Source organism: Salvelinus fontinalis, chromosome 18 (assembly GCF_029448725.1).
Source record: "Salvelinus fontinalis isolate EN_2023a chromosome 18, ASM2944872v1, whole genome shotgun sequence".
NCBI lineage: Eukaryota > Metazoa > Chordata > Actinopteri > Salmoniformes > Salmonidae > Salvelinus > Salvelinus fontinalis.
Genome location: NC_074682.1, coordinates 14,032,335 through 14,059,188, shown reverse-complemented (window position 1 = coordinate 14,059,188; position 26,854 = coordinate 14,032,335). Strand labels below are relative to the sequence as shown.

Sequence of the window (26,854 nt, the reverse complement as noted above, 5' to 3'; positions counted from 1 at the left end):
GTTTACTCAGTGGCTGGAGTTTATTAGATAGGAGACCAGTGCTCTCAGACGGCCAGCAAAACCCCAGCTAATAGGTTAGTTCTTAATAGTCCTGCTCAGCAGACACAGACCTTTCTCCCCCCGTCTCAGTCCTCGATGGGCTTGCGTGGTGATGGCCTAAATGTCAAGGTTCTCTGCTCAACTTTCTGAGTGAGAGAGCACACGTCTCAACTCACCTGACATTTATGGCCCTGGCTCTACCCCTACCCCTGATCCAAACAAGGGGCCCTTTGCACCTCAGCTGCAGCCCTGTGCAATAAGCTCCCTTCTCTCTGGCTCCTCCTGGTGTGACGATAGCACAGTAGGCGAACTCCCTCCTATTGATCTACGGATAGGAAAGCCATTCTTTATTTGTATTTTATTACGCCGTCTATTGTAAGACTGATGGTGAATTTATTGAAGCTGCGAAAGTTACTGACACTCATTGTAACTAGTAAGAGGATGTGGGTGAGGAGGGGGGGGGGCTTTGAGTGTGCAAACATATAGTAATGGAATTAACTTATAAGTGTTAACAATAAGTGTCATTTTAATTGAAATGCCTTTGATTTGACAGAATTCTTAAACATGCGACCGGATAAGCAACGGGAGGATTGTGTCTATTTATTTTAATTGCGTTTAAAAAAAATACTATGGCCGTTTATCTGTAATGCAAAGTAGGCAGGGCTGGATTCCCAGTAAGTATGTCATTAATGCCATTTCCAAAAAGCCTCTCCACATGGAAAACAGGTACCCATGTTCAAACCTCACGCTTTACAGGCCCTCTGAAAAACACTCTCTAACCCATGTTTAGATTTCCAAACTAATTCATGTAGAATACATAAATAAATCAACGTTTTATACCCACTTCAAACCATTATATTCCCTTCCTTTGCTGCACTTTTCAACTAATCTATTAATATTTATGACAAGACTAAACATTTCAAATTGCCATGTTTAAACAATATAAAGCACAGCATGCAATTATATAAGTTGCAAGCTGACTTCAATAAAAAATCCCATTTTGTTTGTTCTCCACATAACAGGTAATGCAATGGCTTGACAAATGTTTTCAGGGGGAAAATGGAGTGAAAGAAAAACAGGGAAGAAAATTAAGTTTTTAAACATGAGTGTGGATGGAAGAGGGGGTTGTGGAGCGGGACTGATGATGGACGGCAGGGAGTGAAGGGAGGGAGAGGAGGAGGGAGACAGAAAGAGAGAGGGTAGAGAGAGGAGGGGGCACGGAGCAGGCGCAGAGCAGAGAGTAAACAGTGGCCCACCAGGCGGGTACAGCAGTGTGACCGGCAGCCCGGGAGGTCAGCTCAGCTATGCAGGCCTGACAGCTTCCGTTTGCTGTGTGCCGCCGGTTTGTTTGGATTCTCCAGGCTTGCTTAGCCAGCAGCTTAACAACAGATGGCAAAAAGAAGGCCCCTATTCAAAGAGGTCTGGATAAAAACATACATATAAAGAAAAGCACACATACTGTAGATACAACACACACACTGAAGTGTTATTTACAAAACCTACACTAAATTAGACGAATGTAAGAAAATAACAATGGCTTCACTGTCTTCGCACAGGCAGGACAAACAGACATGCGCACACACACACACACACACACACACACACACACACACACACACACACACACACACACACACACACACACACACACACACACACACACACACACACACACACACACACACACACACACGCACACACGCACACACGCACACACACGCACACACACGCACACAGACAGTTTTGTCTGATTATAGGACAACAACTTCCTATCATGATTCAATAACAATGAAAGTCTCTCTTTGAGGACCTTTCCATCCCTGGCATTCAGCAGTTATTAAATGAATAGCGTGTTTATTACTGCTTTAGAGCGGTGTAAACTCATAAACACCCTCCTAGACTACAAGGGAAGCTGTCAACTAAATATTGTTTCCCTCGTGAGTCTCTCTTCCACCTCAATTACGCCTTTCAACTTCCCAGGCACTGTATGATAAAGTGGCCGTAAAAATCATTCACATTAATACACCATTGTGCATCTGCTGCTAAAGGTAATTAAAGAAGTAAATGACTCATAAGAATAGACATATTAGCCGCAAAATGAAAGGCAACTGGGCTGCCTCATGAAAATATGTACCATTAAGATACTGCATTTTCATATTCAGGGTAATCAGCTCCACTAGCCTGATGCTGATTTAATCCACTTCACTTGGAAAGTCTATCAGAGCGCGTCCGCGTGTCACTCTTTCTCCCCCTGGTAGCCACGCTGCATTCTGCTTCAGCACCGCCAGTGAATGGCACCAATGAAGGGAGGTCACACAGAGGCAAATCAGTTGGGGAGCAGTCAATGCTTTGGTTTCACTTAGATGGCAGAAATAGAGGGAAAAGAGAGAGGGAGATTGAGTGAGGAGGAGAAAAACGAGAGAGATAAAGAATAGAAGAAAAAAAAAGATGGGAACAATGCAAGGCAGACCTCAGTCTGTACGCTCCTCTCTCCCGCTGCCCTTCCCTTTCCCTTCCCAACATGCAACACCTGGGGATGCCCACCCCCAAGTCGATAAAACACGGAAAATGTCCTGGGCATGCCAACGATGCTGGGTATCTAGACAGTGCTTACAAAATCCTCCTTGTTTCGTTTGTTATTGCATTTTTGCCTGCGGAGTTGCATCAGGTAGTGGTTGGGAGTGTCGTGCTTGGGAAAGGGAGCTTCCAAAAACGACGGTTCTGAGGAGAATTCTCCCGGGTATAGCGTAGTGTTTAGAATAGGAAGGCCTTGTTGTTCTTGGTCTCATACACATTACACAACTTCATCAACAGAGCAGCTAACTCCCAAGTCGCTCCCAGTAAAACCCCAAATCTCTGATTTGTGTGGCACTGAATATAGATGAATACAGACAGCCTGTGTAACATTACATACACAACACCATGCTACAAAGCACTGCTTCAGGAGGAGACTGATATTCTGTATCAGACAGTTGACACAAATGTGGGGGACTCAGACTGCTTAGGGCACTAGCTGCTTCTGTGTTGTCAGTTGATCGTTCCTCAGCTCCTCTACTATGGGTTTACTACTCTGCTGCTCAACCGTCTGAGACCCAAAAATAAAGTTGGCCTATAAATATGAAGCCACCAATCAAAAACACCTAAAAAGGTAGTGACATTGCCTGGAGCCTATCACTGCTGTGAGGGCAGGATAACACGATGTGCTCTGACCCTAGAGAAAACACACTATCTTCACAAAGCTTGTGGTTGATTTCACAAACGCAGAATTTGGCCAAATGAATCCGGAATCCATCTCTTGGTTGCTACTGCAATTGAGCCTTTATCTGTGGTATACTCATTAAACGTTAGAAAATGGCAACTATCATAGCTACACTGATCCCAAGCTTCATATACTGTACATGTGCGTGGCCAAATAGTCTATGTTCATGTCATCTGACCAAAGCACCAGTTCCAATCCAAGTGCCAATGCTGTTTAGCAAATTCCAAGTGTTTACATTTGTTGGATGACATGAAAATAGAGCTTTTTGGCCACGCACACCAGCGGTGGGTTTGGTATCCACATGAGAATGAGTGAGCAGAAAAGAACACCATAGCTACTGTAAAATATGGAGATGGATCTTTGATGTTATGGGGCTATTTTGCTTCCACTGGTCTTGGGGCCCTTGTTAAGGTCAACAGCATCATGAACTTCAGCAGTACCGTGATATTTCTGCCAAAAATCTGGTTGCCTCCAAGCTAAAACTTGGCCGCAAGTGGATCGATCTTCCAGCAAGCTAACCCCAAGCACACATCAAAACCCACAAAGAAATGGCTAATTGGCCACAAAATCAAAATTTTGCAATGGCCATCTCAGTCTCCGGACTTGAAACCCATTGAAAACCTGTGGTTTGAATTGAAGAGGACAGTCCATAAGCGCAGGTGAAAGATATCAAGGATCTGAAAGGATTCTGTATGGAGGAACGGTCTAAGATCCCTCTCAATGTGTTCTACAACTCATAAAACATTTTTGAAAAAGGCTCAGTGCTATTATCTCCACAAGGTGAGGTATTGAAAGGTACTGAAAACAGGGGTGTCCAAAAAATATATTTTACTTGTTAAACAAAATCTCTTTCTATGAGCCATCGCATTACTATAAAATACTATAAAAAAATATTTTAAAAAATGGGAGCATACAATATAGCTCAGTATTTTAATTAATTATTTTATATAGTCATTTTTGCAAATCTTTATCAAGGATGTCAATTTCAGACCACACTGTACATAATTTGCTACGTATTTCCTTTGTCTTGACCTGAAGGACGTAAACCCCCCTGTATGAGGTCTATGAGGTGCCAGTGGAGGAATCCCAGTGTGGTTGGAGTCAGAGTTCCTCTACGGGAGAATATTTCTATAAATCACAGCGACCCCAATTGGCCATGGCTGTGGATTGAGTTGCAGTGGAGAGGCAGCTCCCTGGGAATACCACTGTCTCTGTTGAAGTCATTCCAAGATGGGTAATATGATCCCAGACAGACAGGAATAAAGGAAGAGAAAAAAATCTAATTGCTTTGGCCATAAACTAGAATGATCTCCTGGCTGGTTCTGGAGTCTGGACAGATCACCAGTCAGCTTGGACTGACATGATTCATCGTAGTGTTCTGACGAAAGAATGCAAAGACACAAGAGTGGCCGTACTCTTTTGGTTTGGTTATGACGTCCTCTGCCTTTCTAGTGTTAACATGGCATTACTCAAACACTCACAAGTAGGGTTGCAAAGCTACTGATCATTTACCAAAGTAATTCATACTTAAATAAAATAAAAATAAAAAATCTTCATATATAGTATTCATTTTTAAATCTGTGTCCATATTGTCCATAAGTTTCTACTAGTGGATAGACCATATGGTTCAAGAGAAAACAGCCTAATTCATTAAAAAAAAAGCATATAATCAACAATGGCATTATTTCAATTAACTCTGCAACTCTTCCAAATATTAACGTTTTCACAACTGCCACCAGTTTGACCCCAAATAATTGACAAAACAAATAAATATTGACATAGTAAAATAAATAAAAGTGTGTGTAAAAAAAAAAGAAGAAAAGATAAAGGATATTTCATGCTTAAACCCTCACAGTAAACAACATTGTTATTCACTGTTGATGGTTTATATTTAGGATAATATTTTACAGCTTTGTCATTTAATTTATTTAATTATTTCATATATTTCACATGTGATAAGGCCACACAGAGGTGCAGAGATAATTACAGACACCTGTGATATTCTGAAGTACCCAAAAAGGCCACTAAATGTCATCATATACATTTTCCCACAAAACTTGAAAGTTAACTAAATTCTGGTAGTTTACTGGAAAACTTAGTTCCCAGTAATATACCCTCCCTTTGCAACCCTACTCACAAATCACACGTTTTCCTTCACTTTGGCGAGGACAATTGTGAGGAAAGTAACAACAAGTCATGGGGAAAGTCATGTAAGTGTATGTAAGCACTTTTAACAAACATAACATCCTGTAGTAATTAGCATGCAAGGCGAAGCATGGCGACAGAATTGGCCGGCTTCAATCAGCCTGAAGCCACCTTCAGCACACTGCACAGACACCTCCTGAGCTGCAGGCTTCAATAAACGTCACAGGAGAAGATGATCACAACGCAAATTAAGTTACGTGCCAAGCTTAAAAGGCTTACATAAACATGTGATGGAAATATTGAACAATGGCGACTGTGGTGAAAAAAAAATGTATATAATCTGTCTTGATGAAACGAATGAATTTGAAATGAATGCAATTAGGTGATAAATCTATCTAGATGCTGGAATCAAGTTTTATTTTATAATTCTTTTATCAGCGTTTATGTCCGCTTGTTCTCATGTTGTCGTTTTGGTCTCATCTCCTTCGCTCCTTGTGTGCACCTTCCCAGGTACAAACACACACACACACACACACACACACACACACACACACACACACACACACACACACACACACACACACACACACACACACGCACGAAGCCACTTCCCCCTGCCACTCACAACAACAAAGATAAGAGATCATGTCTTCCTCTCTGAAAAGCGGTTTCAACTCGATTTTTGTATTTGAGGTCTGGTCCAACAGAATTGGTCATATGGACACCGAAACTCATTGTGTGGAGAAGGAAACCTTTCTATCAATACTCTTTTTATATCTCAACTCCTCAAATTGCGCAGAGCAGACACTACTAAAACGGGAGTATCAATGAACATTGATTCTGGTAAGTTAATGCTCAGACAGAAGGGTCTGTTCAAAACAATTAAACTGTTCTACCTTGTTAGCAAATAAATACAAGTTGGCTAAACTTCAAATATAAAGATTAGCTGGATCCTCGCTAGCATGTGGGCTTGTGCTTGAGAGGTTGTTTATGAGACCTGTGTTAATTAAGCAATACGGCACGAGGGGGTGTGGTATATTGGCCATATAACACAAACCCCCGAGGTGCCTTATTGCTATTATAAACTGGTTACCAACGTAATTAGAACAGTAAAAAGTAATTTTGGGTCATACCCGTGGTATACGGTCTGATATACCATGGCTTTCAGCCAATCAGCATTCATGGCTTGAACCACCCTGTTAATAATTTGATATAATGCCACTACAAGAAGTTAGTCATTATTAGTGAATGTGCATTATGCATGGTTCTGGTTAAACTTGTAACAAAAAGGTATTTTCAAAGACAGACTTGAAAGACCGATCAGTGATTATTGAAAAAAAGCAGGTTAAACTATTTTGATAAAATAATTACATTATTAGTGGGTCTTATGGTTGAGGAAGGCTTATATTTAACATAGGTATAATTTCACAAGCCCTGAATTCATTAGATTATTGTTGACTGTTTGAAATGCAGTGCATTTGACCTTTAATTGTGCAACCAACCTTCTTAGATATATATTGTGAATCACCCATAAGTTTGTAAAAACTCGATATATGATTTTAAGGCCATATCGCTCAGTCCTATGAGAAACACACGGTGCAGTGAGAATGAAACAAACCCGAAGTGAAAAGCTGGCATACAGTAAGTAGCCCAAACAACAAGCACTGCAGGAACCAAGGGCATGTGGGCTATAGAGCGGGGGGGGGGGGGGGGGGGGGGGCAGGAGGGAAATGACAGACTGCTGTTCAACTCCATTAGCTGCTATGTGAGAGGGGTGCATCTAGCAGCACACGACCTGTGAAGAATCTTAGATCTCGCTTTATCTTGGAATGGGATTGCCACATTAATTCTTGGGAACTGTAATCTCTCAAGCAAATCAAATTACTCTCATTAACCGCAGAAGAAAACTGCCTCTGTAATAAGTATGTATGAAAAAGTATTTATTACCAATAATCACCTCTTTAACATGAGCCAGCTTACAACGGCTTTTATTTTTGCTGATTACGTTCAAAAATGAGAAACAGGAAGGCCGTTTGTGCGAACACACACACACACACACACACACACACACACACACACACACACACACACACACACACACACACACACACACACACACACACACACACACACACACACACACACACACACACACACACACACACACACACACGAGTGTCTGTGATACAGTGATTAAAGGGGAGGGTATAGAGATACAGTGCTTTAGGGGCCTTTGAGAGGACATGCCTTACCTAGTCATAAAAGCACACCTCGGTCTTTAGGCCATTGCCAGAATCCCTCTCAATGGGTTCGCTTGGAGGTGAATCACTAGAGAATTTACATGTAAAGTAGCCCATGTCATCAGCCAAGCAGTGCCTGCACACAAAGCTGTCCATGGCAACTCAGTACACAGTCACTGACCGCTACATATTTGAGAATGTTTGTGCGGATCATTGCCAGACTAAGTGCAGACACTAGCATAACAATGCTATTTCTGAATCATAGACAGCTGCTGACATTGTTTCACTTCAACTCATTTACATCATTTTGGTCGTCTGAAAGCCCAGTGCGAAAAACAGAGTCAAAAAATACATTTGCATTATGCATTTCTGCAAATAGCGAAAAACAAACTGATACTTGTATACTTTATCACTACGCAGGGAGTGAACTCTTTGCTCTCATTCCAGGATATGACATCATTACTTCAAGTAAATGTTGCCAAGTATAATTGCTCTGCTCGTAAACATAGCAGACACAGATATCTTCTCTATTTGAAGAACTGAAGTTTTCCCCCCAGAAAATTGTCAATTAATTACATGAAAAAAGGTAAGAAAAAGTATGAAAATACATAAAAAAGGCTGATAAATATGAATTTCCTCCATGAAATCAATTATAATTCGAGGTCAGCGGTTAATTCATTTACAGGCTTAGCATAATTACCTGTTTTTCCCTCATTCACTTACATTTACATTTTAGTCATTTAGCAGACGCTCTTATCCAGAGCGACTTACAGGAGCAATTAGGATTAAGTGCCTTGCTTAAGGACACATCGACAGATTTCTCACCTACTCTGCTCGGCGATTCGAACCAGCGACCTTTCGGTTACTGGCTCAACGGTCTTAACCGCTAGGCTACCTGCTGCCCTGGGACACTGCTATCCCTGCTATTCAAGTAACACACTCCAGTGATTATTAAAATGAAACATCTATTCCAGGGTCTTTCAAAATACAATGCAGAAATATGAATACACCAAAGCAAAACCCTGTAGTATACCATGAAGAATTATCAAATCAAATTCTTATTAGTCACATGCACCGAATACAACACCTTACAGTTGAATGCTTACTTTACGAGCCTCTAACCAACAGTGCAGTTTAAAAAAAATACGGCTAAGAATAAGAGATAAAGGTAACAAGTAATTAAAGAGCAGCAGTAAAAAAATAACAATATATACAGGGCGGTGCCGGTACAGAGACAATGTGCGGGGGAAATTCAAATAGTCTGGGTAGCCATTTTACTAGTTGTTCAAGAGTCTTATGGCTTGGGGGTAGAAGCTGGTTAGAAGCCTCTTGGACCTAGACTTGGTGCTCCGGTACCGCTTGCCGTGCAGTAGCAGAGAGAAAAGTCTATGACTTGGGTGGCGGGAGTCTTTGACAATTTTTAGGGCCTTTCTCTGACACCGCCTGGTATAGAGGTCCTGGATGGCAGGAAGCTTCGCCCCAGTGATGTACTGGGCCGTTCGCACTACCCTCTGTAGTGCCTTGCTGTCGGAGGCCAAGCAGTTGCCATACCAGGCAGTGATGCAACCAGTCAGGATGCTCTCGATGGTAAAGCTGTTAAACCTTTTGAGGATCTGAGGACCCATGCCAAATCTTTTCAGTTTCCTGAGGCGGAATAGGTTTTGTCGTGCCCGCTTCACGACTGTCTTGGTGTGCTTGGACCATGTTAGTTTGTTGGTGATGTGGACACCAAGGAACTTTTAGCTCTCAACCTGCTCCACTGCAGCCCCGTTGATGAGAATGGGGGCGTGCTTGGTCCTCTTTTTCCTGTAGTCCACAATCATCTCCTTTGTCTTGATCACGTTGAGGGAGAGGTTGTTGTCCTGGCACCACACGGCCAGGTCTCTGACCTCCTCCCTATAGGCTGTCTCATTGTTGTTGGTGATCAGGCCCTACCACTGTTGTGTCATCTGCAAATTAAATGATGGTGTCGGAGTCGTGCCTGACTGTGCAGTCATGAGTGAACAGGGAGTACAGGAGGGGGCTGAGCACGCACCCCTGAGGGGCCCCTGTGTTGAGGATCAGTGTGGCGGATGTGTTGTTACCTACCCTTACCACCTGGGGGTGGCCCGTCAGGAAGTCCAGGATTCAAATTGCAGAGGGAGGTGTTTAGTTCTTAGCTTATTGATGAGCCTTGAGGGCACTATGGTGTTGAACACTGAGCTGTAGTCAATGAATAGCATTCTCACATAGGTGTTCCTTCTGTCCAGGTGGGAAAGGGCAGTGTGGAGTGCAATAGAGATTGCATCATCTGTGGATCTGTTGGGGCGGAGTGCAAATTGGAGTGGGTCTCGGTTTTCTGGGATGCTGGTGTTGATATGAGCCATGACCAGCCTTTTAAAGCACTTTATGGCTACAGACGTGAGTGCTATGGGTCGGTAGTCATTTAGGCAGGTTACCTTAGTGTTCGTGGGCACAGGCACTATGGTGGTCTGCTTAAAACATGTTGGTATTACAAACTCGGACAGGGAGAGGTTGAAAATGTCAGTGAAGACACTTGCTAGTTGGTCAGCGCATGCTCGCAGTACACGTTCTGGTAATCCGTCTGGCCCTGCGGCCTTGTGAATGTTGACCTGTCTAAAGGTCTTACTCACATCGGCTGCGGAGAGTGTGATCACACAGTTTTCCGGTACAGCTGGTGCTCTCATGTATGTTTCAGTGTTATCTGCCTCGAAGTGAGCGTGGAAGTAGTTTAATTTGTCTGGTAGGCTCGTGTCATTGGGCAGCTCTCGGCTGTGCTTCCCTTTGTAGTCTGTAATGGTTTGCAAGCCCTGCCACATCTGACGAGCGTCAGAGCTGTTGTAGTACGACTCAATCTTAGTTCTGTATTGCCGCTTTGCCTGTTTGATGGTTTGTCAGAGGGCATAGCGTGATTTCTTATAAGCTTCCGGGTTAGAGTCCCGTTCCTTGAAAGTGGCAGCTCTAGCCTTTAGCTCAGTGCAGATGCTGCCTGTAATCCATGTCCTCTGGTTGGGGTATGTACGTACGGTCACTGTGGAGACGACGTCATCGATGCACTTATTGATGAAGCCATGTTAGCACCTATCACTAGAACGTAATGTAATATCAAACTATTCCTCCAGATACTAGAATATCTATACAGCACACATGCTCTACAAAAGTCAAGATTGAATTCTGTATAAAAACTATTTCAATAATTTAGTTTAGCTAGTGCATCAGTATCCCAGTGCAGCTAGCAGTGACTGGGGTTTGGCAGCAGGACAAAGTAAGGCAGAGCTGCCCCATGGCTACAGCTCTCCTATAACTTCTCAACCTGCCCATCAAAGAGGACCCACCCCCCGCCCGCCTGCCTGTGCATGGCGTCTCCTGTGATTCATGCTGGGCAGGTGAGACAGACAGCAGGGGGGGGGACTCAGGTATTTACAGTAGCAGGACTGGAGGGGACGTGGTGAGACAGTGAGGAGCGGCACACAAACTTGTGATCTGTGACTATGCATCATAGCAAAAGAAATGAGCTATTCTGCAAGGGTGTTCATTATATAAATGATACTGCTTTACACATAAATAATGTCAAATTGGCACCCTCAAAAGGTGTTTAAATATTAATAGGTGGGGTTATTTATCGTGTTTTAACACATGAGTTCCACCTCAGTGAGACAGACAGCAGAATATTGCATAAACACTTTGTAAACATGCAGCTGTTAAGATAATTATTTTGATTGCGGGACTCTCAAGGCTTTCTTCACCTCCTCAACATCTGTTTGAAATATGGGGCAAAACCGGCATTCTGGCTAGAGCACAGGTGGTTTAAATAGAACACACACACACACTTCTGTGTATAAACATACATTTTCCCCCTCTAGTTTAGAGTTTCTCTCTGGCTCGGTGGCGAGTCAGCGAAAAGGCAGAAGCTGCAGCTCCCCACAGTAGAGTCCACCTGCCAGGAAGAGATCCTTTTCTGTTCTCTCCTCCAGCCAGACCAGGCCCAGAGAGATGCCGGAAGAATGGGAGAGAAGCAAAGACATGCTGTTGCTGGATTCTCTGTCATGTACTGCACAGAGCAGAGGGCAAGGGACAGCAGGCCCTTTATCTATGGGATATACCAACGTAGAGCTAGGAAAGACATTATATAGAATCACCTTGAGATGCTGTCTCATGTTATACTGCACCAGGGCTTCATGGATGGATCTACGTAACAAATACTGTAGATGAAAGTAACAAACAAATAAACATTTGGTGGAATAAGCTATCTGATATGCAAGCACTGTTGGTTATTCCACAACAGGTAGTGTTGGCTCTGTAGCAGTGACCCAGGCTGTGGGAGAGAGCAGAGGGAAGGGAAGGTGTGGGATAACCCAGCAACCAGGCAGGCACACTGGGTCCCCAGTCCCCCCAGATTCCTCACCCCCTAATCCCACTGGCCGTTTCTCAATTTCACACATCACTCTTTGACACTTTTACATTAGAAACACAGCCCTCTCGTGATTAAACACAGCCCTCTCGCTCTCACTCTATGGCGAGGGAGGTAATGAGAGATGGGTGTCCATTTCCCAGTCTCTTTTGTTTTCTCACCAAATCAACCACAAATAAGCCACAGGCCTTTGAACACCATCTAGATTTTGCTCTTTAGATAAGGGCAATACTTATTGTGTTCATTGCGCTTGAGAGCGATGACGGGGAGTACAAAGTCATTCCAAGATATAGACAAATACAGCACAAAATAGACAGTTTCATCTGCCTTAACTCGAAGGACAATTTCAATTGAACTCATGGAGATGAGCAAATATGGTGATTCTGCAGCACCAGCTCGGGACCTCTCATCAAATGGAGAAAAAAAAATGATGTTGTAACTTCATTCAAAATCCCCTCAAACTGGTTCAGTATGTGTGCATGTTAAATATGTGTTGCAGTTCCTATGTATACCATAACCCTGGTTTGAAAGGGTAAAGCAGGAAATGGACTAAACAAACATCGCTGGTGGAGCTCACATAGACCCTCCCCTGACGCAATTGAACCACGCAATGAATACCCAACATGCATCAGTGTGCTGTAGCCCCTGTGATGCCCTCGGTTGTGAATGTGCAGGGGGAGGCTGAGGAGTACAGAGTATTTACTGATGCGGTTATCTTGTCCTGTGACAGGCAGAATCAATCAATCACCACGCCGTGGCTCGGCTCCACCGCGCATTCCAGGTACAGCCCCTCGCTTCTGGGGGAGGAGATGGCAGTGTTAGCCAAGCCAAATTTGATCAACCAATGCAGTTCCCCTGTGCCACTGCTATCTGGGATGAAGATGATATTATGTGGAAGTGAGCAAAGTGATGAAGACAGCAGAGAGAGAGAAGTCCAGGTGGATCTCTCCTCCTCGCAGGCTTAGCTTCCTCTTAAAGGCACAGCGCCTCCGTTCTGGGAGCAAGGGTAATAAATGACAACGTGTGACACCGCTGTTGCCTCTCTTGTACAGATCAAGGCGCCAAGCATTTCTATGCTGAAGACAAGTTTGAAATAATTATCAGAACGTGTATTAAAAAATAAAACGTGTCCGTATACCTCAATTACATACCAATTAAAGACACAATCCTGGCAGGTACTCCTCAAACTGACATTTCACATCAATCAATCAAATGTATTTATAAAGCCCTTTTTACATCAGCAGTTGTCACAAAGTGCTTATACAGAAACCCAGTCTAAAACCCTAAAGTGCAAGCAATGCAGATGTAGATGTAATTCCTTAAACAGATTTAATGACATGAATGAACGTTTTTATGGAGGTTACTACATTTGCATTTAGCAATGAGGAACAATTAGTATAGTGTTTAGACTGCAGGTAAGCGCTGGTAATTCAGAGCTCTGTATTTATGCTCTATATTTATTTTACATTATCCAATTCAAAATACCATCATTCTGATTCTAACTTCCTTTTGCATGTTAATGTTTAATAAGGGGCCGTGGCTATCTATGGGCAAAATTATTAAATATCCGCAGAGATATTTGTTTTTTATAAATCATACTCTCAATTTTTTACTTATCTGATATATACATGGATTGGTCGTTTAAAACTTCTTATGGCTGAGATCCCGTTAACGGGATCGATATGACAACAGCCAGTGAAAGTGCAGGGCGCCAAATTCAAAGAACAGAAATCTCATAATTAAAATTCCTCAAACATACAAGTATCTTATACCATTTTAAAGGTAATCTTGTTGTTAATCCCACCACAGTGTCCAATTTCAAAAAGGCTTTACAGCTAAAGCACCACAAATGATTATGTTAGGTCACCGCCAAATCACAGAAAAACACAGCCATTTTTCCAGCCAAAGACAGGAGTCACAAAAAGCAGAAATAGAGATCAAATTAATCACTAACCTTTGATGATCTTCATCAGATGACACTCATAGGACTTCATGTTACACAATACATGTATGTTTTGTTCGGTAAAGTTCATATTTATATAAAAAAATCTCAGTATACATTGACGCTTATGTTCAGTAGTTCCAAAAACATCCGGTGATTTTGCAGAGAGCCACATCAATTTCCAGAAATACTCATAATAAACGTTGATCAAAGATACAAGTGTTTTACATGGAATTTTAGATCCACTTCTCCTCAATGCAACCGCTGTGTCCGATTTCAAAAAAGCTTTACGGAAAAAGCAAACCATGCAATAATCTGAGGTCGGCGCCCAGAGCCCAATCAAGACAAAAAGATATCCGACATATTGTGCTGTCAACAGAAGTCAGAAATAACATTATAAACATTGACTTACCTTTGATGATCTTCATCAGAATGCACTCCCAGGAATCCCAGTTCCACAATAAATGTTTGTTTTGTTCGATAATGTCCATCATTTATGTCCAAATATCTACTTTTGTTAGCGCGTTTGGCCTCCCGGGTGGCGCAGTGGTCTAGGGCACTGCATCGCAGTGCTAGCTGCGCCACCAGAGTCTCTGGGTTCGCGCCCAGGCTGGGCTGGGTTCGCGCCCAGGCTCTGTCGCAGCTGGCCGCAACCGGAAGGTCAGTGGGGCGACGCACAATTGGCATAGCGTCGTCCGGGTTAGGGAGGGTTTGGCCGGTAGGGATATCCTTGTCTCAGTATGTAAAAAAAAATGTAATAAAATGTATGCACTCTACTATAAGTCACTCTGGATAAGAGCGTCTGCTAAATGACTAAAATGTAAATGTAAATGTAAACAAATCCAAAGTCACGAAGCGCGTTCACTAGGAGCAGACGAAATGTCAAGAAGTTCCGTTACAGTCCGTAGAAACATGTCAAATGATGTATAGAATCCATCTTTGGATGTTTTTAACATAAATCTTCAATAATGTTCCAACCGGAGAATTCCTTTGTCTTCAGAAAAGCAAATGGAACAGAGCTCGCTATCACATGAACGAGCGTAACGAGCTCAAAGCATTCTGCCAGACCTCTGACTCATTCCCCTCTCATTCGGCCGCACTTCACAGTAGAAGCATCAGACAAGGTTCTAAAGACTGTTGACATTTAGTGGAAGCCTTAGGAAGTGCAACATGACCAATATCCCACTGTATCTTCACTAGTGGCTGAGTAGAAAATCGACCAACCTCAGATTTCCCACTTCGTGGTTTGATTCTTTCTTTTTTTTTTTTTTGCCTGCCATATGAGTTCTGTTATACTCACAGACATCATTCAAACAGTTTTAGAAACTTCAGAGTGTTTTCTATCCAAATATACTAATAATATGCATACAGTGGGGCAAAAAAGTATTTAGTCAGCCACCAATTGTGCAAGTTCTCCCACTTAAAAAGATGAGAGAGGCCTGTAATTTTCATTTGAGGTACACTTCAACTATGACAGACAAAATGAGGGAAAAAAATCCAGAAAATCACATTGTAGGATTTTTAATGAATTTATTTGCAAATTATGGTGAAAAATAAGTATTTGGTCACCTACAAACAAGCAAGATTTCTGGCTCTCACAGACCTGTAACTTCTTCTTTAAGAGGCTCCTCTGTCCTCCACTCGTTACCTGTATTAATGGCACCTTTTTGAACTTGTTATCAGTATAAAAGACACCTGTCCACAACCTCAAACAGTCACACTCCAAACTCCACTATGGCCAAGACCAAAGAGCTGTCAAAGGACACCAGAAACAAAATTGTAGACCTGCACCAGGCTGGGAAGACTGAATCTGCAATAGGTAAGCAGCTTGGTTTGAAGAAATCAACTGTGGGAGCAATTATTAGGAAATGGAAGACATACAAGACCACTGATAATCTCCCTCGATCTGGGGCTCCACGCAAGATCTCACCCCGTGGGGTCAAAATGATCACAAGAACGGTGAGCAAAAATCCCAGAACTACACGGGGGGACCTAGTGAATGACCTGCAGAGAGCTGGGACCAAAGTAACAAAGCCTACCATCAGTAACACACTACGCCGCCAGGGACTCAAATCCTGAAGTGCCAGACGTGTCCCCCTGCTTAAGCCAGTACATGTCCAGGCCCGTCTGAAGTTTTCTAGAGAGTATTTGGATGATCCAGAAGAAGATTGGGAGAATGTCATATGGTCAAATGAAACCAAAATAGAACTTTTTGGTAAAAACTCAACTCGCCGTGTTTGGAGGACAAAGAATGCTGAGTTGCATCCAAAGAACACCATACCTACTGTGAAGCATGGGGGTGGAAACATCATGCTTTGGGGCTGTTTTTCTGCAAAGGGAACAGGACGAATGATCCGTGTAAAGGACAGAATGAATGGGGCCATGTATCGTGAGATTTTGAGTGAAAACCTCCTTCCATCAGCAAGGGCATTGAAGATGAAACGTGGCTGGGTCTTTCAGCATGACAATGATCCCCAACACACCGCCCGGGCAACGAAGGAGTGGCTTCGTAAGAAGCATTTCAAGGTCCTGGAGTGGCCTAGCCAGTCTCCAGATCTCAACCCCATAGAAAATCTTTGGAGGGAGTTGAAAGTCCGTGTTGCCCAGCAATAGCCCCAAAACATCACTGCTCTAGAGGAGATCTGCATGGAGGAATGGGCCAAAATACTAGCAAAAGTGTGTGAAAACCTTGTGAAGACTTACAGAAAACGTTTGACCTCTGTCATTGCCAACAAAGGGTATATAACAAAGTATTGAGATAAACTTTTGGTATTGACCAAATACTTATTTTCCACCATAATTTGCAAATAAATAAATAAAAAATCCTACAATGCGATTTTCTGGATTTTTTTTTCTCATTTTGTCTGTCATAGTTGAAGTGTACCTATGATGGAAATTACAGGCCTCTCATCGTTTTAAGTGGGAGAACTTGCACAATTGGTGGCTGACTAAATACTTTTTTGCCCCACTGTATATTAGCAACTGGGACTGAGGAGCAGGCAGTTTACTCTGGGCACCTCTGGGAACCTTATTCATCCAAGCTACTCAATAATTCCCCCAGACATAAGAAGTTAACCAAACTGTTGTGTGCGCAACCATAGGGCAAAACATATGGGGTTGGCTTAGATTGTTGAAACATGTAAACTATACTTTGTCTACCATGTTCATTGAAAACATAAATGCATTTCAACAATGAGCACTTGTTATCTCTCAAATACATCATTACAGTTATTAGTTAGTTAGCTAGCGGATTTTTGACATTTCAGTATAGACGTGACATCAGTCAAAAAAACTCAAAACAAGACATGGTATCAAGAACAAAATAAAACTAGCTGAAACAAGCCACCCACAATTCCCCAAATGGCAGCTCCTTGTCATTGTTGCCAGCTATCTGGCCCTCAGAATCCCAAAAACACATGGACTTCTGCCCCATTGAAGCGTGCGTAATGTTTTCGTCAAGTTGTCAGCTAACCCGTCTATAGGAAATGGCTTTAAGACCTGTGCCTTTTAGCCAGTCATATCCTCAATATAGACATAATCCAATGGTTGCCAGGGAATGTTGCTTATGGAGAAACGACAATTGCATCACTATAGTAATTAACAGATTGTTTATAACGTTGGCATGTATCATGATATGCCATAATGCCACAACACGGATTAGTCTGTTACAAGCTGCAATGATTACACAAATGTTTATCTGAGGCCCGACAAAAGAAAATTGACTGCTTGCATAATTATGAAAAATATTACACAAGTGGTGTAGTGGGGATTGTTATATGGGAGGAAGTTGTGTCGATAAGTGCAGACATTAGGGAAATGACTCTGCCTCTCTCTCTCACACACACACATTAACACACTCCCAGAAGTATCAGCCACAGCAATGTGTTTGCATATGAAAACTGGCAACACCTGCACACACACAATTCCATAAAACAAGATAGCTTATGCATTGTAAATGTCCACACAACTACATTATACAGACAAAGGCCCTTTCGGTTTTATATGCCAGTTTAATGTTTATGTGAAATACAAATCATGATTTACATTTTTGTAACAAAAAATAAAAGCATAAAATTGCTTTGTGTCGTGAATATTAACATAGCAATCTATTCCACGTTCTATTAATGTTCTAGTGTAACAAATGTAGATGTTGAGAAGATACAGCACCAGTCAATAAATATATATGTCTATATACAGCACCAGTCAAAAGTCTAATAAATATATATGTCTATATACAGCACCAGTCAAAAGTCTAATAAATATATATGTCTATATACAGCACCAGTCAAAAGTCTAATAAATATATATGTCTATATACAGCACCAGTCAAAAGTCTAATAAATATATATGTCTATATACAGCACCAGTCAAAAGTCTAATAAATATATATGTCTATATACAGCACCAGTCAAAATTCTAATAAATATATATGTCTATATACAGCACCAGTCAAAAGTCTAATAAATATATATGTCTATATACAATACCAGTCAAAAGTCTAATAAATATGTCTATATACAATACCAGTCAAAAGTCTAATAAATATATATGTATTTATACAATACCAGTCAAAAGTCTAATAAATATATATGTCTATATACAATACCAGTCAAAAGTCTAATAAATATATATGTATATATACATTACCAGTCAAAAGTAAAAAAAAAAAATATATATATGTATATATACAGTACCAGTCAAAAGTTTGGACACACCTACTCATTCAAGGGTTTTTCTTTCTTTTTACTCATTTCTACATTGTAGAATAATAGTGAAGAATCTCAAATATATTTTGATTTGTTGAACAATTTTTGGGGTTACTACATGATTCTATATGTGTTATTTCATAGCTTTGATGTCTTCACTATTATTCTACAATGTAGAAAATAGTAAAAATAAAGAACAACCCTGGAATTAGTGTGTCCAAACGTTTGACTGGTACTGTATGTGTGTGTGTGTGTGTGTGTGTGTGTGTGTGTATGTGTGTGCATATGTGTGTGTATATGTGTGTGTGTGTGTGTGTGTGTGTGTGTGTGTGTGTGTGTATATATATACAGTGGGGAGAACAAGTATTTGATACACTGCCAATTTTGCAAGTTTTCCTACTTACAAAGCATGTAGAGGTCTGTAATTTGTATCATAGGTACACTTCAACTGTGAGAGACGGAGTCTAAAACAAAAATCCAGAAAATCACATTGTATGATTTTTAAGTAGTTAATTTGCATTTTATTGCATGACATAAGTATTTGATCACCTACCAACCAGTAAGAATTCCAGCTCTCACAGACCTGTTAGTTTTTCTTTAAGAAGCCCTCCTGTTCTCCACTCATTACCTGTATTAACTGCACCTGTTTGAACTTGTTACCTGTATAAAAGACACCTGTCCACACACTCAATCAAACAGACTCCAACCTCTCCACAATAGCCAAGACCAGAGAGCTGTGTAAGGACATCAAGGATAAAAGACCTCTACATGCTCTACATGCTTTGTAAGTAGGAAAACCTGCAAAATCGGCAGTGTATCAAATACTTGTTCTCCCCACTGTATATATATATATATATTTATTTATTTAAACTTTTGACTGTCACTGTACGTGTTGTGTGACTAGTGGGAGCCTGTTAGTTTACCTGTAGCTGGATGGCAGCTGACAGAAGCCTATCTCTCTGGACCATGGTGCTGATGGAGCCTGTCACTTCCCTACCATATGAATCCCTCCCAGATGACTCTTGTTGGACATGGACATACCCCACTGCCGTTCCCATGCTCTCCCTTCACCCGAGCAGACAGACAGACAGATGGACAGGTAGGGCCTGCTCTAAACAACTCTTTTAAACATTTGCCCAGAAGAAGCTCTCCCTTTTGTCCAGCCCCTGTATCCTAATGCATGTCAGCCAGCTCTAATCAAGCAGAAAATGGTCATAAATATTTCTTTCTGCTAGATTTCACATTCGCATTTCACACAGGGACATGATATTTTCCCCTACCTCCGGGGAGTACCTAATGCAAAAACGAGTTTCTTATATTCAAGGCTCATGTTCCTTTAGTAAAATGCAGAACATATTCCCAGTGCGGGAGAAAAAAAAAGGAGAGAAACAAGCATTAAGCCCTGTCTTAATATCTGTGCCATTTACTGGCTAGTACTTTCACAGCCATCCCATTACATCATGTCAGAGATTGTAAACAACTAAATAACAACAGCGCAGGGGAGCCCACAGCTAGAGAGCAACACAACATGCATCCCTGTGTTCCAGAGGGGCTCCTGCCCGCCATGCTCACAGTGGAGAAAACATTTGTTTTTATTGTCCATTTAAATAATATATATCCTTTTTTTAAAGAGAGAGAGAGAAAGAGCGAATGAGGATTTATACTAGTGGTGCTGTGGGTGACTATTTATGGCAGCCGTCATTCACAGGATGCTGGGGTGCCATCACTTTTCTTTATGATGAGACATCACATCGTAGACGCAGCATATCATTCTCTAAATGGTATACAACCATTCAGCTGCACACGCAGGCCCCTCGCCATTTTTCTCTCAAATAGAGGCCACGTCACTCCCGAACGCATCGGAGGTAATTATTAAATCACTGATACATACATCGATGGGAGACGAGACAAGTCAAATCATCCAATGCGCTCTGAAAGGAGGCAGAGTGAGGGTTCAAACAGACATATATTTACCTCTATAGGCAATCAATTGATTTTAGGTGTCAGTTATTTGTCATATTGTCTTTTCATGATAACAAGGGAAAGTCATGTTGAATAAAGACTTAATAATGTCTCATTGTCCATTCAACTACTCATAACCTGCCACCATACAAACCCTGAGAAACATGGTCTCCCTACCACCACTAACAGCCTCTACGTTTATTGAGATCCTAACGTCCTGCGTGTAGAGACCAAGGTCAGTTTGCCATGTATCTCCATTACAGCACTGCATAGAGACTGTGCTGAATGAAGCAGACACACGTCTGTGCTGCTCATTCTTATGGCCCATCCTACGGAGGTCATTTCCCAGCTAGTGAGTGCAGCATAAGCATTAGGGTCATAGCTAGCGATGCTGGGGAGACTGTCAGTGGTGTAACGGGTAAAAAAAAAAGAAGGATTTCCCATAGCCTCTGCACTCCCAATGTTACAAACCAAGGAGGTTCAAAAGTCACAAATCCTCTGTGCTCACTGCTCTATTCTTCAACAGAGAGAATTGATGTGTAGAGCAGGGAAACAAGAAGGTGGGGGAGATAATAGAAAAATCTCTCTGGTTCTTTCTCAAGCACCTTCATCACCATTTGTCAGCTAAACCGCTAAGAGGCATTCTGAGCCCTTTAACCCAATGAGTCCCACCATAACACCAGTGTGATTTGGACTTCTAACCCCTTTTAAACATTGTGTGTTTTCTATTTCTTCTGCATACCAACCATTAGTCTGTGTGATTAACGGGGGCTGAGCTAGAGCGATGTTTGTGAAACAAAGGCGGATCCTGAAGAGGTCCGGGGCCGTTTCTTTGTAAACAAAAACGTCTGAAGAGTCCGAATGGTTTGATCTACAAACTACTAAAAGCTATCCTTGAAAAGCTGAGACGCTCACGAACACGCACATGTAACATGTTTATGACGCTCACAAGCTACACAAGAGGCATTAAAAGGTAAGCGGTTCATCTACATAGAAGATCATAGGAAATCCCAGGACATAGTGTCTATAATACTGTAATAAGCTCACATAGTTGCAGACAGGTTGTAGACAGGTGTCCTGCTGACAGGGCGCCTAGCCCTTTAAACAGCTTGTAAAATTCCAGAAAATGATGTCAAAGCTTTAGAAGCTTCTGATACGCTAACTGACATCATTTGAGTCAATTGAAGGTGTACCTGTGGATATATTCCAAGGCCTACCTTGGTGCCTCTTTGCTTGACATCATGGGAAAATCTAAAGAAATCAGCCAAGACCTCAGGAAACAAATTGTACACCTCCACAAGTCTGGTTCATCCTTGGGAGCAATTTCCAAATGCCTGAAGGTACCACGTTCATCTGTACAAACAACAGTACGCAAGTATAAACACAATAGGACCATGCAGCCGTCATTCCGCTCAGGAAGAAGACGCATTCTGTCTCCTAGAGATGAACGCACTTTGGTGCGAAAAGTGCAAATCAATCCCAGAACAACAGCAAAGGACCTTGTGAAGATGCTGGAGGAAACAGGTACAAAAGTATCTATATCCGCAGTAAAACGAGTCCTATATGAACATAACCTGAAAGGAAGAAGCCACTGCTCCAAAACGGCCATAAAAAAGCCAGACTACGGTTTGCAACCGCACATGGGGACAAAGATCATACTTTTTGGAGAAATGTCCTCTGGTCTGATGAAACAAAAATAGAACTGTTTGGCCATAATGACCATCGTTATGTTTGGAGGAAAAAGGGGAGGCTTGCAAGCCGAAGAACACCATCCCAACCGTGAAACATGGGGTTGGCATCATCATGTTGTGGGGGTGCTTTGCTGCAGGAGGGACTGGTGCACTTCACAAAATAGATTGCGTCATGAGGCAGGAAAATTATGTGGAAATCTTGAAGCAACATCTCAAGACATCAGTCAGGAAGTTAAAGCTTGGTCGCAAATGGGTCTTCCAAATGGACCATGACCCCAAGCATACTTCCAAAGTTGTTGCAAAATGGCTGAAGGACATCAAAGTCAAGGTATTGGAGTGGCCATCACAAAGCCCTGACCTCAATCCTATAGAAAATTTGTGGGCAGAACTGAAAAAGTGTGTGCGAGCAAGGAGGCCTACAAACCTGACTCAGTTACACCAGCTCTGTCAGGAGGAATGGGCCAAAATTCACCCAACTTACTGTGGGAAGCTTGTGGAAGGCTACCCGAAACATTTGACCCAAGTTAAACAATTTAAAGGCAATGCTACCAAATACTAATTGAGTGTATGCAAACATCTGACCCACTGGGAATGTGATGAAAGAAATAAAAGCTGAAATAAATCATTCTCTCTATTATTCTGACATTTCACATTCTTAAAATAAAGTGGTGATCCTAACTGACCTAAAACAGGGAATTTTTACTAAGATTAAATGTCAGGGATTGTGAAACTGTATTTGGCTAAGGTGTATGTAAACTTCTGACTTCAACTGTAAATTAAAATATTATTTTTGCTGGGGTCTCTGGACTGACAGGGTTAATGGCCCAATGCAGCCGTTTTCATTTCAATATCAAATAATTTCTGGATAACAATTAAGCACCTTATTGTAATAGATTTCCATTAAACTGTTTCTCAAGCAAGAATTTTGCTAGGACTGTCTGGGAGGGATCCGAGTTGGGAAAGGAAAACTGAAAACTAGCTATTATTGGCAGAGAGGTTTGGAACTCTCTTTGTTATTGGTCTATTATCCAATTTAATGCATGGTGATGTCACCATGGAAATCTGAACCTCCTGCCCATGCAAACCTGCTGATTAGAAGGTCCTGTGTAGATAGCATTTTCAGGAAATTGCAACTATCAGGAAATAACACTGATTACATTGTTTCACACTTTTACAGTTAGTTTCATCAGCTGTCGTACAATATGATATACAAAACACACAAAAAAACAGAATTGACTGCACTGGGCCTTTAAGAAACAGGCGGCAGGCACATTCTTCACAAGGTGCTCTGGGGAGCAATATCACAGGCCTGCGTGCTAACAGACGCCTGGCAGGAGTAAACAGGCGTTTTGCTGCCATCACTTTGCTCCCCTCCAGTCGCTAGCTCTTCCCTCTCTGTCACCTGGGCCCAGCCTGCCCAGTCTCAGCACTGAGGTCTGACGGCATGAATGAACATTGACGTCTGTTATCCACAGTGATAAGTGTAGATTATGAATAAGGCATAAAAAGCCAGTTTCACTACACCGCTTTTGCATTAGCAGGCTACTATCTCCATTGGTAATGCCCTCCCCCCTCCCTCCACCCCCAATACACACATACACACCCTCTCTATCTGTGTACTATTGTGGCCTCTGGAGCCCCAATAAATGCCTTAATCTGAGGCGAATGAAGCTACAAGGATTAGGGCTTTATTGAAACAAATAAGTGTTTTATTGGGAGAAAGCCCCAGTTTCAATTTCAATAGCTCGTTTAAACCTTATCTGCCAAATCCTTAGGGCCCATTCTATGTTAATTGGATCTACATTGCACTTGCATTGGGGGTGTTAACAAGCACAGCCTATGAATATTAATTACCCAGAAGTTTTCTGTGGAGAAAATACTTTCCTGATACATATTAATTCTATGAAGTTTTTAAAGTAGAGCTCTCATTAAAAATGTATAAGCCCTGTGCTTAAATGTTTTCCCAAGACGACTTGTGTATCTTTAACTTGATCCCTAATAAATTGGGTCAAATTGGCCATCCTAAAAGACTAGTTTCTCCGAAAAAGGCATTATTATTCAACTCGATGTAAACATTCCATTCCACTGAATAACGGGTTTTGTTAAAACAGTGTTTTGACTATGGCTATTAAAACCTTTCATGTTAAGGCCTGTACTTTCCCAACCCAAGCCTCCTGAGTCCCTGTTAAAGCGGTTACTTGTTTACACCGCTAAACACACAATCTGCTCAACAAAAACAGACCAATACCAGAGTGTGTGTGTGTGCCTGAGCACGTGTGTTTGTGTGTGTGCATATGCGTGTCTTGACTGTGAACATGGGGGGTTTGAGGGGTAGGTTTGTGGGTATGCGGGTATTATGCATTTAGTCAAAACCCTCGCGACGGTTCAGCCCTTCCAATAAGCCATTGAACACTGAACCAATACAGACGTGTTTCCCTGTCTGCCTCTCCACACCAGCTGCTCCAGACACCTGCTCAGAAGTTTAGAGTTCCCCTCTTCAGCACTAACACACAGACATGCCATCAAAGACCATCCGGGCTCCACACAATGAGAGCCACTTCACGCTTCCTAATGATACCAGCATACAGGCGCATCATTTACATAGGAAGCAGTGGCCACACTGACCCAACATAACACACTTCTGAGGGCTTTCTTTAAAGAGGGGCGTGGAGGGTTGAAGGGGGAGGGGAGCACCGTTACATCATCCTGATAAATACGGGATGCACAACAATACACCTTCCACTATACTACACCCCCTCCCCTACACACACGCACGCACACACCGCCAACTCCTCCTTTAATGTCTTTTTCCAGGCGCTGACTGTTTGACCTGAAATCCATTATCCCCCATGTTTCTTTTCATGTGGCCGGGGTGAGCTGCAGTACAGTAGTGAACGACTTACCTTGCAGCGCTGCTGTCTTGTTGGGGCATGGGGGAAGTGAAGAGGCTCTCTGATTACCTCATTGTGAAACAACTCCTCAGACCCCCCCCCCCCGCCTGCCCACATGAAACAGGTCGGGGAGGGGGTGTAAACAGGATGTCAACCCACGGAACAGTCAACTATTTTAAACTCGGGGGTATGGCATGGTATGCACACATGCAACGTGTACTTCAGCTCTTTCTGCTGCTGCTCGCCCGGCGGGCTGAAAGGACATGCTGGAGGTAGACTCAACAAAATGGATGAGTTCATGAGCTGGCCATTTTGGAATGTAGCCATAGGGAGAGGTTCTGCTATTGAGGTTACCTTCAAAACTCATGAAGAAAAAAACTCAACAAGACATGACAAAAGGCTTCAGAAGTCATACCACGCTAGACTAAACAGATCTCTCTTTCCCTGGGAGAGAAATATATTGCATGTAACAATTAACTTGACTCAAAAAGCAATATGGTTCAATTGCGGAAGGCTTAGGCCTCGACAAAAACAGTGATGAAGTTTTATTTTCTACAGGTAACTGACAAAATAAAGGAAACACCCACATAAAGTGTCTTAATAGGGCGTTGGGCCACCACGAGCCAGAACAGCTTCAATGCACCTTGGTATAGATTCTACAAGTGTCTGGAACTCTATTGGAGGGATGCGACACCATTCTTCCATGATGCATTTTTGCTGATGGAGGTGGAGAATGCTATCTCAGGCACCGCTCCAGAATCTCCTCTAAGTGTTCAACTGGGTATACTTTGAATCTCTCATTTACTCAAGTGTTTCCATCATTTTGGCAGTTACCTGTACATACAAGCACAGTACTGTTCAATTTCCACCTCCATCAGTATGATTATTAATCAGATCACACATCAATTGCCAAACCCACCAAAGAAATCAGCCCGTAATAAAACTGTCATCCGCTCCACTATAAAGACAGATGCTGTGAGTTGTGTGATAACATAATTAAACTGTTCTGGGAGGGATTCCATACAATTATTCAAATTGGAAGAGCACTATAATTTTACCAATAAAGCAATTTAGGGCAATATGTAGTGTCATAACACTGATGTTATCCGTTCCCCCAGATTTACAATAAGTTGCAGCCCCTACCGTCCCTAGCCCGATCTGACAGACATAAAGCAGTGTGTATCCTTTCAACATGATCCTCTCTGAGATGGGGAGTGTGTGTGTGTGTGTGTGTGTGTGCTGCAACCCTCAGCAAGGAAACACATTGAGAGAATAATGCCTGCCCTTTATCATACGCATTAGCTATGCAGCACTGAGCAGATATACAGCTATGAGAAAACACAAAGATGCTCAATTCAATTCAAATGTGTGGTGATAAGGAGCGTTTTCACCTTTCTTGTAATGTGTTTCAACTGAGGAAGCTGCTTGTGGTTCTCTTCCACTGAACTCCACAGTCGAGTGCACACAATCAGCAGCCAACCATCCCAGCAGCGTGAGGGCTGCTTTGAGCTCTCCTTTGACCTGATGCTGTTAACCTCTCTCGTCTAAGTAGTCTCCTACTGACCAGA

At 42.2% G+C, this 26,854-nt stretch overlaps 1 protein-coding gene across 8 annotated transcripts in view; it reads right to left on the bottom strand.

Annotated features, from left to right (window-relative positions):
* LOC129815017 (forkhead box protein P1-B) overlaps positions 1-26,854 on the bottom strand; it is a 207,103-nt gene that overhangs the window by 61,862 nt on the left and 118,387 nt on the right. The window lies entirely within an intron of this gene.